We start from the raw sequence: 11607 nt of genomic DNA, 5'->3' as shown, positions 1-11607 counted from the left end.
TCAAGTTCTTCCACACCAAACTCATCAAGCCATGTCTTTATAGTCCTTGCTTTGTGCACTAGGGCAAGTCATGTTGGAATAGAAAAGGGCCTTCCCCAAACTGTTGCCACAAAGTTGGAAGCATAACATTGTCCAAGATGTATGACATATATATATATATATATAAATATATATATATATATAGACACACACACACACTATATAGGAATCGGCAATCGGCCAAAATGAGTTTGAAAATATTGGCAACAAATCCTTGCACATTCATTTTTTACTGGTACAGCAGAGTATTTGCACATGTCCCCATTTTTGTGGCTGTCAAGAATGTTTCCCTGTGGAATGGAGTGGATCTCCTGTTTATCTATGTTTGCTTTTTTGTAATAGAAGCATCGTTACTTTATTGCTGCTAATGCCGGGGTTGACCTAATGATTTCAACATGGCTCTCAAGGACAGCCCGTTGAATTCAAGTGAAATGCAGATAGATGTGCTACAGTACTTAGAAGAAGGGTCAGAAGGGTAGCAGGCAAGGTCTGTGTGACAGTTGTCCGGCTGTAATTGTGCACCAAGAGATAAATGTTCAAACTCTCAGTGTGAAGGAAATCTTGTCCTGTTACCCTAAGAAACAGCATTCGTGAAACTCATTACCCCTCGCGTTAACTGGTGCTTATTGAATGTTAATTCCTCCAACAGACTCACCTGGTGTGCTGCATTATGCTATGGGTAATTAGTCCAGGCCAGTGGAGTGTTTTACAGAACGTTTTACTTGCTTCAATGCCTGTGCTGTTTGAGCTTAAATATAACATTATAGTTATGTAACACAGGTTATTCCTACTGCTTGAGATCCAATATGACTAGGCTGTCTAATCATAACATCAGTGCAGACATTGGGTTGCATTTGCAAGACATGAACGATAGCGGTGAACTGCAACAGAACAGGATGATGAGGGCTGTAATGAGAGAGAAGCTATAACCCAGAATTATAAAAAGATTATGTTGATAAAAATTCACCAGGTGTAAGGGACATGAGAGAGAAGTGAGATGGACTGATGCACATGGTGTAATGCCATGCGAAGAAGCCTCATTTTCTCAGGGTTTCAGCTGCTGCTGCTTCCCATAGTCACCAACAGATGTCCTCATCACATCCTGTCTGGGTTTCTAGCTGCTGCTTCCCAGGATGACCACCGGATGGCATCACTTCCTGTTTGTTTGCTGTCTCATTTAGTTAAAGTGTTACATCTGTGTGTAGTTTGTGTGTTCATATGCTTTGTTTGTTATTTAAGCCCCGCCTTTTCCCTTGCTCATTGCTCAGTTTTGAGTTGCCATGCTTTCACTCCTGTGCTAAGCCTGCCTTTTGTTCTCCAACCTTCAGAAAGGAAACTTTGTTTTCTTACAACCAACCAGTGTAAGAAAATGCGATGTCCATTTTAATGTAATGAAATTTGATGTCACAGAGACAAGTTGTTTTGCGTGGTCTTCAAGAGTAGTGATGAGACAGTGAACCTCACAAAAATGGGTGGGGCTACCAATAACAAGATCACAGCCTGTCAGTCACAGACGTTTAGGAAACAGTCAAAAGACATAGCATAACATTATTAGTTCTGATCAGTGAGTCAGTGGTAGCCCCACCCATTTTTGGATCTATGAGGCTTCTCTTTCAAATCATTATTGAAGGGGATTTTGCATTAGTCTGCCTTTATTGGATGACATCTGGATATTCATCCAAGCAAGAGATGAGCTCACTACCGTGAAGAACCTAAGAAATAAAAAAAGGAGATTATGAAATGAGATTACTCCCTCCTCCCAAGCAATCCATACTGAAAAATGCCATAATTACAGCAAACAAGGAAACATACAAGCATCAAAAAAAAATGTTCATTGGTGCAAAAATAAGGATATTACTATATGAATTTATGTCTGCTCTAACCATTTAGGTTTGCTCCATTTCACAGGAAAGGGTCAAAGTTCCAGAAATGAAGAGAGGATGTAGTTATCAGCTTTCTGAACTACCTCAGTGATAAATGACAATGGGTTAATAATGAACTAATCTGGGTCCAGCTCTACAGTGGAAAAGGGGTATAATGACCTAGTGCAGTTCCATCTTAGGTTGTAATGTTTTATACATTTTGGAAACCACACAATCCAACAATGGGGCACTTTATATTACATAACAAATAATGGAAAAAATACTGGCATGACATTTCACACAATAACTATGAGATCGGGATCAAGGTACTGCCTGTTATTAACAAACAAAGCATTCTCCTGTTAGTTCTGCTGTTCTGTTCAAGAGAGAGCATGTAAGTAATTGGATTTTAAATTTGATTTTCACAATGAACCCCATAAGATGACAAGATTTATCCACCTCTTGTGCCAAAACAGAAAAGCAGGACTCTTCTAGAACTGGATTGCAGAAACCTCCCAGTGTGGAGTTGTATGTTGATGAACAGTAGTACTTGTGTTTCCATCGGGTTTATGATTTGGTTTAACATTCCTGTAAGAACACATATTGTTATGTTATTATATTCTTATTAATTCTCATGCAGGTACCCCAAATAACCATAAAGTGTGAATTATTCGTGTTGCTGAGTGGTTGTAATATGTAATTTGCTAATATATAATTATACGTGCTTTATATGGTTATCATATGGTTTCATAAGTCTAATAATTTGCATGTATTTAATTTAGTCATTGCTTCTATGAAAAGTCCACAAATCTATGCCTTTTTAACATCTATCCAAACAATGCACCCTGATTCTTCAATATCTATTTAGAGAGACTTTGTGCACCACTCTTCAGTGGCTGCTATGTAGCTCTGTTATATCTCATTCCACATGCTGCCTAGCCATGTATTAGTGGAGTTCTAAGCTTGGGCTTCAAAGAATATCCAATATCACCTGTGGGAAAGGAGCCAATTTAAACCCTGAAATAATCAATCGGCATTAAAGTTTCAGGGATTTGTTGTACCGCTTTCGCTCGCAAATGAGCCAGCACCACGTTGTGCACCATAATGTATAATTGCTGATCCTAGAGTTGTTGATTCTAGAGTACAGGAAAAGTACTAAAAAACATGACATCATCTGACCAATTCACAGGTACCTGATGAATTGCAGGGTGCCGGAGAATGGAGAGACAAGGAAACCCTGTTGGCAAAACAAACCACACCTTGGCGGAATGAAGCCTAATTTCGCTGCCATGGGTTCACAGTAATTGTCGTCATTTGGGAGCCCTGCATCTGTCAGTTTTGTGGGGGAGGAGCCTTTGCTTTGATCAGTGTGTAATGATGCTTGGTTTAAACACAACCAACCATGGCAAACGGCTTAGATGAAGGGCAGGGGAAACTTTGACAATTCTCTGAGAATTCCTTTGATGAAGGCACTGTGTTAAATGCAAATTAATTTTGCATTATAACACTAAAACTGATCAAAGTGCCTGGCTGTGGCCTCTAGCAGTTCTGGTATCATATGTGAATGCCCAGTCATTATGAAATCTGTTTCACTCATTTTAAATGACTATGCATTACACGGGGTTAATCTGTGTGTATACATGTAAATATCAATGAATATTTAAATATTATATCACATTTTGGGTGAATATGAAATATGAATTCTTGCACAATATGTGAAAATGTAGCCTATCAAAAGTACCACTCATTCTTTCCCCCCAGGTACTTTTAACCAAACTCCCTGAGAAAATATAGTCCATTTATTATGGTGCTGAAGTTGGATATCTGTGGGTTTACAGGTTCTGCTTCAGCTCTCCAAATCTGATACTATGACCCTCCTGTCAAAGGTGAAGAATTCAAATCGCCGCTCCGGTATTTTTAATGGTGTTCTTACCTGAAGTATCCTGGCATAAAAAAATTACAATTCAATGTGTGTACTGCTCAAATTATGCTTATTCTTACCTTGTCGATAACTTTCCCTCACTGCAACAATGCCAAAACATCACAGAGGGTTGCATTTTCTGAACTCATCTCCGTGTGCAAGAGCAGGTGCGGTTAGGAGGCATTCTCCTTCAGAGGCAGTCAGTTGCAGGCATGCGTTAATAGTGCTCCCCTTCAGATGAAAACCTGCACCGAACGCTTTCCTCTAAAAATAAACATTGGCGAGGCCGCTGTTTAATTTTTAATGAAGACAGGAAAGGGGAGAAAAAAAGATGCATTGTGCTGAATTCCCAGAGCCTCCGTGGACACCGCTGTGCATTGTTTGTCGGTAAAGCACTTAGGTATTGTGTGAACATTTTTAGAAGCTCTCCCTGTGTTTTCCAGCATAGGGGCCTTTCTGTGATGTGCGCGTTTCTAGTTGTCGTGCCTGCATTTACCGAGGGGAAGAGAGAGGCAGGTGGGAGGGACGTAAATCACACGCTGAGGTGACTGCGAGTGGAAGACTTTTGCACACCAACACCATCTCCCTTGTCCACCCTGGAGTACTGATTCTTCAGGACCGTTTGGAGTGTGAGGTGCGCCAGGGCATGCCAGCTGCCTTTTCCTCAGTCTGCACAGAAAGAAGCAAATAAAAACTTGGTTCTTTTTTTCTTTAATGCTCACATTCCAGGGTAAATAGACACATTTAGGTCAAACGTTAATCCATATCTCTTACTGCTATCAAATAAAGCTACTGCAATGGCAATGAAGGCAAAGGGTTGTGAGAGGTCTTTTCAAATTTAGCCGTTGTGGATTTTCAATAAATTGCATTATTTAAAACACTTAACCCTGTGCTCGTTGTTGTATTTGAGCATCCATGTATTCACTTTGAAAATTTGCTTGGATTGACATTTAAGAATATTTCATATTTGCTCCCCTTCTTTCTTGTAAAGTGAATGCTCAAAGTACCATTTATGCATATTCTGCTGAAGCTCAAATGGTCCTGAAATGAACACCCTGCTGCTCTGTGATTGGCTCAGTCATTTAATGGCTGACTGCCGACAGCCAATAAAGATGCGCGGAACTGCGTGGAGACAGCCCCAGATTAAATCCGTTCAGGACGAAGTGTCACAGGGAACCAGGCGGATTACGATGACCTAATCAAAACAAACATAATAAAAATATGTACCCCTGCAGACATGCTTTTTTCAGTTCCATGAAACAGAATTGGCGTGCACATGCATGCATGGTTGTCAGACCACATAAAATTAAATGCAACCCACAGCCGTGATAAGTGCATTCTTCAGTTTACTCATTGCCTATTTAATTTGATTGCAGTGTTCTCGTATAAGGTTTACGTTTTCATGCAACAGATATAATGTCCTTTATTTTTGTCTTTTGGTCAGTATTATTGCCTGAGCAAGCACATTGTTAGTGGGATTACAGGCATAACAGTGAATAATATTTCATTCACTTAAATCATACAACAATAATGTGAAAGGTCACTGGTAATGTTAGTATGTTGTGCAGCAGCAGTGGATCAGTGACCTGCATACCAACCCTTCTCCCCGTGCCCAGACAGAGGAGCTTATAGCCCTCATCCTCAGACCAAGCTCAGTACTTGTTTACCATCCCCCTGGCCACTTTCCATGCAATTTACTTTCGGAAAGGGCGGCACGTAATGTGGCAAGAAGCACATGTGCATTTGTCAAGATTAGGCATTCCCCACGGACCGGGATCCAACAAACAAGATTACACACACTTGCATGCGTTCACACACAGACACACACATACACACTGGGTGGATAAGACCTTTTACTGAGGACTGGGCTAATGGCCTAACACGGCACTAGATGCAGGGTTCTGCTAAGGTCCATCGGCATTAATGAAAATATCATACAAAGAATGTTTCTCTTTCTTTAACATGGCTTTTCATGGCTTATCACGTGTCTGTGTCACCCTATTAGAGTTCATGTGGCTACAGAATGTGTGTGTGTGTGTGTGTGTGTGTGTGTGTGTGCGCAGTAGTGGGAGGGAATGCAGCTCTCACTGAAGCCACTATTCTGAAGGTAAGGTTGTTTACAGTGGTGCTGCTCAGGGGAATCTGAGGCCATGTTTCCTGCAGCTGAGAAGATGGTTATATGCTTCCATCCCACTGTTTTGCACCTGTTTTCTGTGAAGAATTTTGCTCTGTCTTTTTTCCAATCCACAGCCCAGCACAGTATGTATCTTTAATTTGGTTTGCAGCCCACCATTATATCCAGTGAAGATTAAGAACAAAAAGAAAAAGATGAAGTAGATGAAGATGAAGAAGGTGATGAGGAGGATGATCTGTAGTCGGTTCTGATGTAATGTGTAAGAAACACAAGTGTTTCTGGGGTTGCTTCATCCCGTCCTACCACAAAAAACAATGGAGATGTTGCTATATAATTTTTAACCATCTGGTTTCCACCAAGGCTGTGGGCTGTCATCTCTGGTCCTGGCCTCATAATATTCAGGTACTGTGCCATGCTTCATTACTAGGGAAATAATTTAAATGCTTATTTATAGGCAATTTGACAGGCATCCTGATTAGCCAGTGTCCAGCTGACTTGCCAGCTACACTGCATGTGCCAGAGCTGCTAAAATTCTGACACACCTCTTTTGATCAGCACTATTAGATTCATTCCACTCTGACAGCTGCATTGTTTTTGCCAATATAGGAGCTCTGAGTTTATAAGCTATATACAATCCCTTCATAAAGCTGGACGAATCAAATGCTATAATTAAATAGCTGCCACCTTCACCCATTGAAACATTGGTATTAAGTTCAGATGAGTCTGTGGATGATCAAAATGGATGCATCTGTCAAAGAAATGAGTGCAGGTATGATGAATGCCTTTGATCAGGAGTTAGCTTGTCAGAAATTTGACTGCCACGTCAGAGAACACAGGGCATTATTGTTAGCAACGCTTGAGCACTGCAATCATTAGCACAGATGCCTTCACCATTCCTACAAGATCAATTAGATCCTCACAAACCAATTATGGAAACATTGAGACTGGCTAGTTAATTAGAATATTTATAAAGAATAATTAAAAGGGGTGGCAGGCAAAGGATGGTGGAATCATGAAATCACTGTCTAAATCCCATGAAATTAATTACAAGTCGCTTTGTGAAAAGGGGAGGCTTTTTAGGAGCCCCTGCCCGCGGCCCTGCATCGGATCATTTGGTGCGCTGCTTCCAAGCGACTTTCTGACGAGCAAGCCTCTGATCTCGAGCTAAGCAGCGAGGTGAACTTTCTTTTTAAATCAGAGACTCTCCCACGGGGACCCTGCCTTATGTATCAAATGCATCGACTTACTGTAAGAGAGCGATCTCAAATTCCTGGAATGTGTTCAGGTTCTTCACTGCGCCTGAGAATCACACCCGGCACCTGGTCATGCTGCTGTGCGTTAAATTATTGAGCTGCCGAGCAGATGTTCTTATCCATGGCTTTACCATTTATGTGTTTATCTCTTTGGATTGCTGGGTGTTTATTGGAGCAACTGGGGGCCTTGCCCAAAGAATGGACTGCAAGGTCTGTCCTGATATCCAAACCCACAAACGTGCAGTAAAAAGATGTCTTAACTGCTGCACCACATTGCTGTCCTGGTGCAAAAGATGATGGATTTACCACAGAATCTGGATGTACATCAAATTATGTTTGTTAAGCAGACAATCTTATCCAGGGTCCCTTTCATAGCTTGACATTTTGCACATTATCCATTTCTACAGCTGGATAGTTGCTCTGCAATTTGGGTTAAGCATCGTGTTCATGGGTGCTACAGTGGGGGTCCTGTCGGGAATCAACCCAACAACCTTTGGGTTATGAGCTGTGCATCACACTACAGCCCCATGGACAGGGCTGTGAGATGAAAAAAATGAAACAGCAACACTGAAAGAGGTTAACACTGAAAGGTTAACTGAATTACACAAATTTTATATAATATGTTTTTGTGTACCTGTGACTGTGTGTGTATCTAATATGGTAATATGCTGCCACAGGTTACTGTATTTAGGAAGTTCTGCAGGAACTATTTTTTCCTATTCTGTCACCTTGGTAATGTGACTGACGTCAAACTGATTATTGTTTTCTGACACTGTACACTGTCTTCCCCAAATCTCTCTCTGACATATACGCACACACACAGACACACACAACATGATGTTTGTTCTCCAGTGCACGTTTTTTTTCTTTTCAGTTTGTTTTCTGTTCAACTGTTTTGTTTAGCCATGTCACATGAAGTAAAATATATTTCCCCTTCAATCCCCAAAATAAACACTCCCCCAAATGCCTCCCAATGTGAAACTGTAAGTTATCTATCTGTAGTTCAGATAAAATAAGATTTTGAACTGAAGCATTTAACCTTAGGTTGAACAAAGTGCCTTTGGTTGACAGCAATTGCTGTTCTCACTGTAATGATAGGGTTGGTGATGTCCAACCTTATTCTTATGAAAAGGTCAAAATTATGACACTGAATTCAGACACTGCATTTAAGAACTTTGTTTTGACTGTTAATCTTGGTGTTTGCAAAGGAATTGGGTAAGACAAATCATTACAATGCCATTCCTTTTTATGCATGGACTAGATAGTCATAAATCCAGTGAGGCTTCATGAACTCTAAAATGGCTGGAGCATTCACTAAAGCTCCAAACAAAGACCCGGCAGGAGAATTTTTAAATAATCCCTATGCCAAACTGAGATAAACTGGTCCCATCCCATCCAAGGTTATAAAAATCTTACTTACCACTTCCATTCCACAGCAGCTGTTTATGGTATCCCACCTCTATCCCATCTCCCCCTTTCTTCCCTGTTTATGATGTCCAAATGGGGGGAGGGCAACAACCTCAGCCTGTGTGATCCCTTTGTCATATTCTGAGCCAAATAAAAGTATGCCTATTCCTCAACTATAACCTTTGTACTTTGACTATATGAAAATTCTGTTATCAGTCACACAACAAATAGTTTTGTTATGGATATCATTGCCACTATTGCCTCATTCCGCTCAGTTATTGACAGTCCATTGTGTAGTTTATGAATACTCCCTCTCCTGTCAATATTAAGTAGGCCTACCATGACATGTGAAAGAAGTTTAATTCTAGCTACATGTGCCACATAGCTTCATGTGCCACATATGTACAGGTGCACCAAAATATCCAGGCTCAAAAGGCTACTTCCACTTCATTCAGCTGTGGGTGAGATGTGGCTGAAGGTAGATCACTACAGGATCAGTTGGTACTCAATGTGGCCAACTGTGGTTCTGTTAAATCCAGAAGAAAATATCCTGGAACAATGAGATGTAAATCATGTAGTCTGTGAATAGAGCTGATATACTAAGTAAACACTGAACTCCAGCCAGACGGAGACATCGCTCGCAGTGCAGGAGAAGAAGGAAGACCATTTTCATACAAGGGCCTCTTTCTTGCTATACAAGAATAAACTGTCAAAACAGGGGACACTGAACTAACAGCTACCTGAAATTATAGATCAAGTCATGCAGAGGGATATTAAAACAAGCTGTCAAATTGGAATATTATTCTATGCAGCAAGCTATTGTATCTAGGTGCTAATACATCAACATGTAATAGTTTGTGTGGGGTGGCTAGCAAGTAATTGGAGTGGCTGCTTATGGTTAACCATCCTAAGAGAGGAAGGAAGGAGAAAATGCAGGCATCCAATGCCCTTCTGTAACTACATGCACCTCAAGGTCATGTAACAGTTTATTGTTTAGGCCAACCCTTGTCCACTGGGGATATTGACCTACAGGTCAACATAGCTAATGGAAACAAGCTGCAAGGCAACAGTTGCTCTCACCACTAATCAGGGAGAATTTCCCAAGGGACCCACTTCTGGTCTTTGAAGGCCTCAGTCCAGCAAACTTCACAGCTCTCTCTAAATGCCTGTTAGCCACAAAAGCAATATGTGTGACTAAAGTTGATAGGAGAGGTTTCAGAACCCTCATGAGGGGCGGTACAGTAATGAGTGGTACAATCATAGGCTGTCAGTGGCTCACTGATTTAAACCAATCATAGCGCCTACTACTGGAGACTGTAGGCAGAATGCAGCAATGTTGAAGAGATTATTCTCCATTTTGGCTTATAAAAAAATAGCTTTTTCCCAACAGCAACCAGTGGACTAATTAGTCCAAGATGACCACCAAAGCACGATTTGAGGGCTCATATAGAGATTGTAAAAAAGTATTGACTTGTTGCAGGCAGTCTGAACTCAGATATAAACTCACAGCTCACTTGTTGGTATAGAGAAATGTAGAATGCTGGTATTTCTGAAATAGAAATTTACAAGCCAGTCGGAGAGTTCCCTGCTCCTAAGATAACTTAGAGTACTTCATTTGCAAGTTCACAAATACCATGACAATAAGTTCAGTGCTACTGTGCATGCTGGGTTGAGAAAAACACTTGCTGGAGAGGATGGATCCAGTAGCAGGGTCTGAATGACCCCCTCTGAACTTTCCCTTGTCTGCTTTGTAAATGGATGAAAGACTAAAGACCCCATGCAAAAATATATAGAGAATAGATTTTTGAGGATATACAGGGATATAATCGGTGTATTGAAAATATGTAAATTATTGCTGTTTTGGTATATTGCAACATATTTCTATTTTGCATTAAAATATTTTAAATATTTTTGCAATATATTCTTAGATTGTAACAACATATTTCTCAGTATATTACAATTTATTTAATTGTGTATGGGACAACACTGATCGTTCCAATCACATTTCTACATTTCTGTGAGGTTTATATCCAACATGTTGGGAAAATATCTTGACAATAGAGACCAAACCCTGCTTTGAAATCATAGATTCTGCTTTAGCATTAGCATTTAGTATTTTTATTAGTATAATTTACATCAAAAATGTGTTTCAGGCGGATGTAAAAGACACATTTTAAAACATAGATTTATACCTCACATAAAATATGTGATCCCAAAAACATTGTACAGTTGGGAGGTATCAAGATATTTTTTCAGTAAATGACATGTCGTGTTGCTGAGTGACATGTAAAACCATCTGCTGCCATGCAGCTTACTGACTCTGCGTGCTCTTATTTCTTAAAGCAGGTCTCTCAAAAACCCCCTCAGAACGCTCTCATCTCCATTTGTTTGAGCGTTAAATACATTCTGTGTCTGAAAACACCTCTCTACTCTAAAGCAGTGCTGAAGATCTGTGCCTTTGAGGGCTATTACAGCATTGTCAATGTGTTATGACACTGCCCTGTGCCCGGAGGGAAGCCACCCTTGTTATAATTCATCTCACTTATGAAAGTGCGAGGAAGAGAAGCCTGTAGTAAATAATAAGAGCAGTATCACACAAGTGAACTGGATCGGAGTAATGCCTCATAAAGGAGACCTCTAAACCACACTAAGGAAGTGTTTCCCAGCACAGGGGCACCACAGGAGGGGGTGGGGGGGTGCTGGGTAAGATGGTGCTTGTTCCAGCTGAGCTCTTAATCAGAGCTTTGATTTGGCTGCTGTAGCATTGCTCTGGATAATGAGACTGACAATAGCTTTGATTGACACAGTTTACAGATTGGTGTTGTTTTGTGATTTTTGGAATTGTGATTACTACAATTGAATTAGGTTTAATTGCCTTGACTTTATGATGAACAATTAATTAATTCTTAATTCTTTCATGGATGGTATTTAAGCAATAATTCTTCAGTAATTTAACCATTTGCTCTTTGAATGCTCTGTAGGTCTGTATTT

This window comes from Megalops cyprinoides, chromosome 17, assembly GCF_013368585.1.
Source record: "Megalops cyprinoides isolate fMegCyp1 chromosome 17, fMegCyp1.pri, whole genome shotgun sequence".
In the NCBI taxonomy this organism is placed as follows: Eukaryota; Metazoa; Chordata; class Actinopteri; order Elopiformes; family Megalopidae; genus Megalops; species Megalops cyprinoides.
This window is presented reverse-complemented; position numbering follows the sequence as displayed.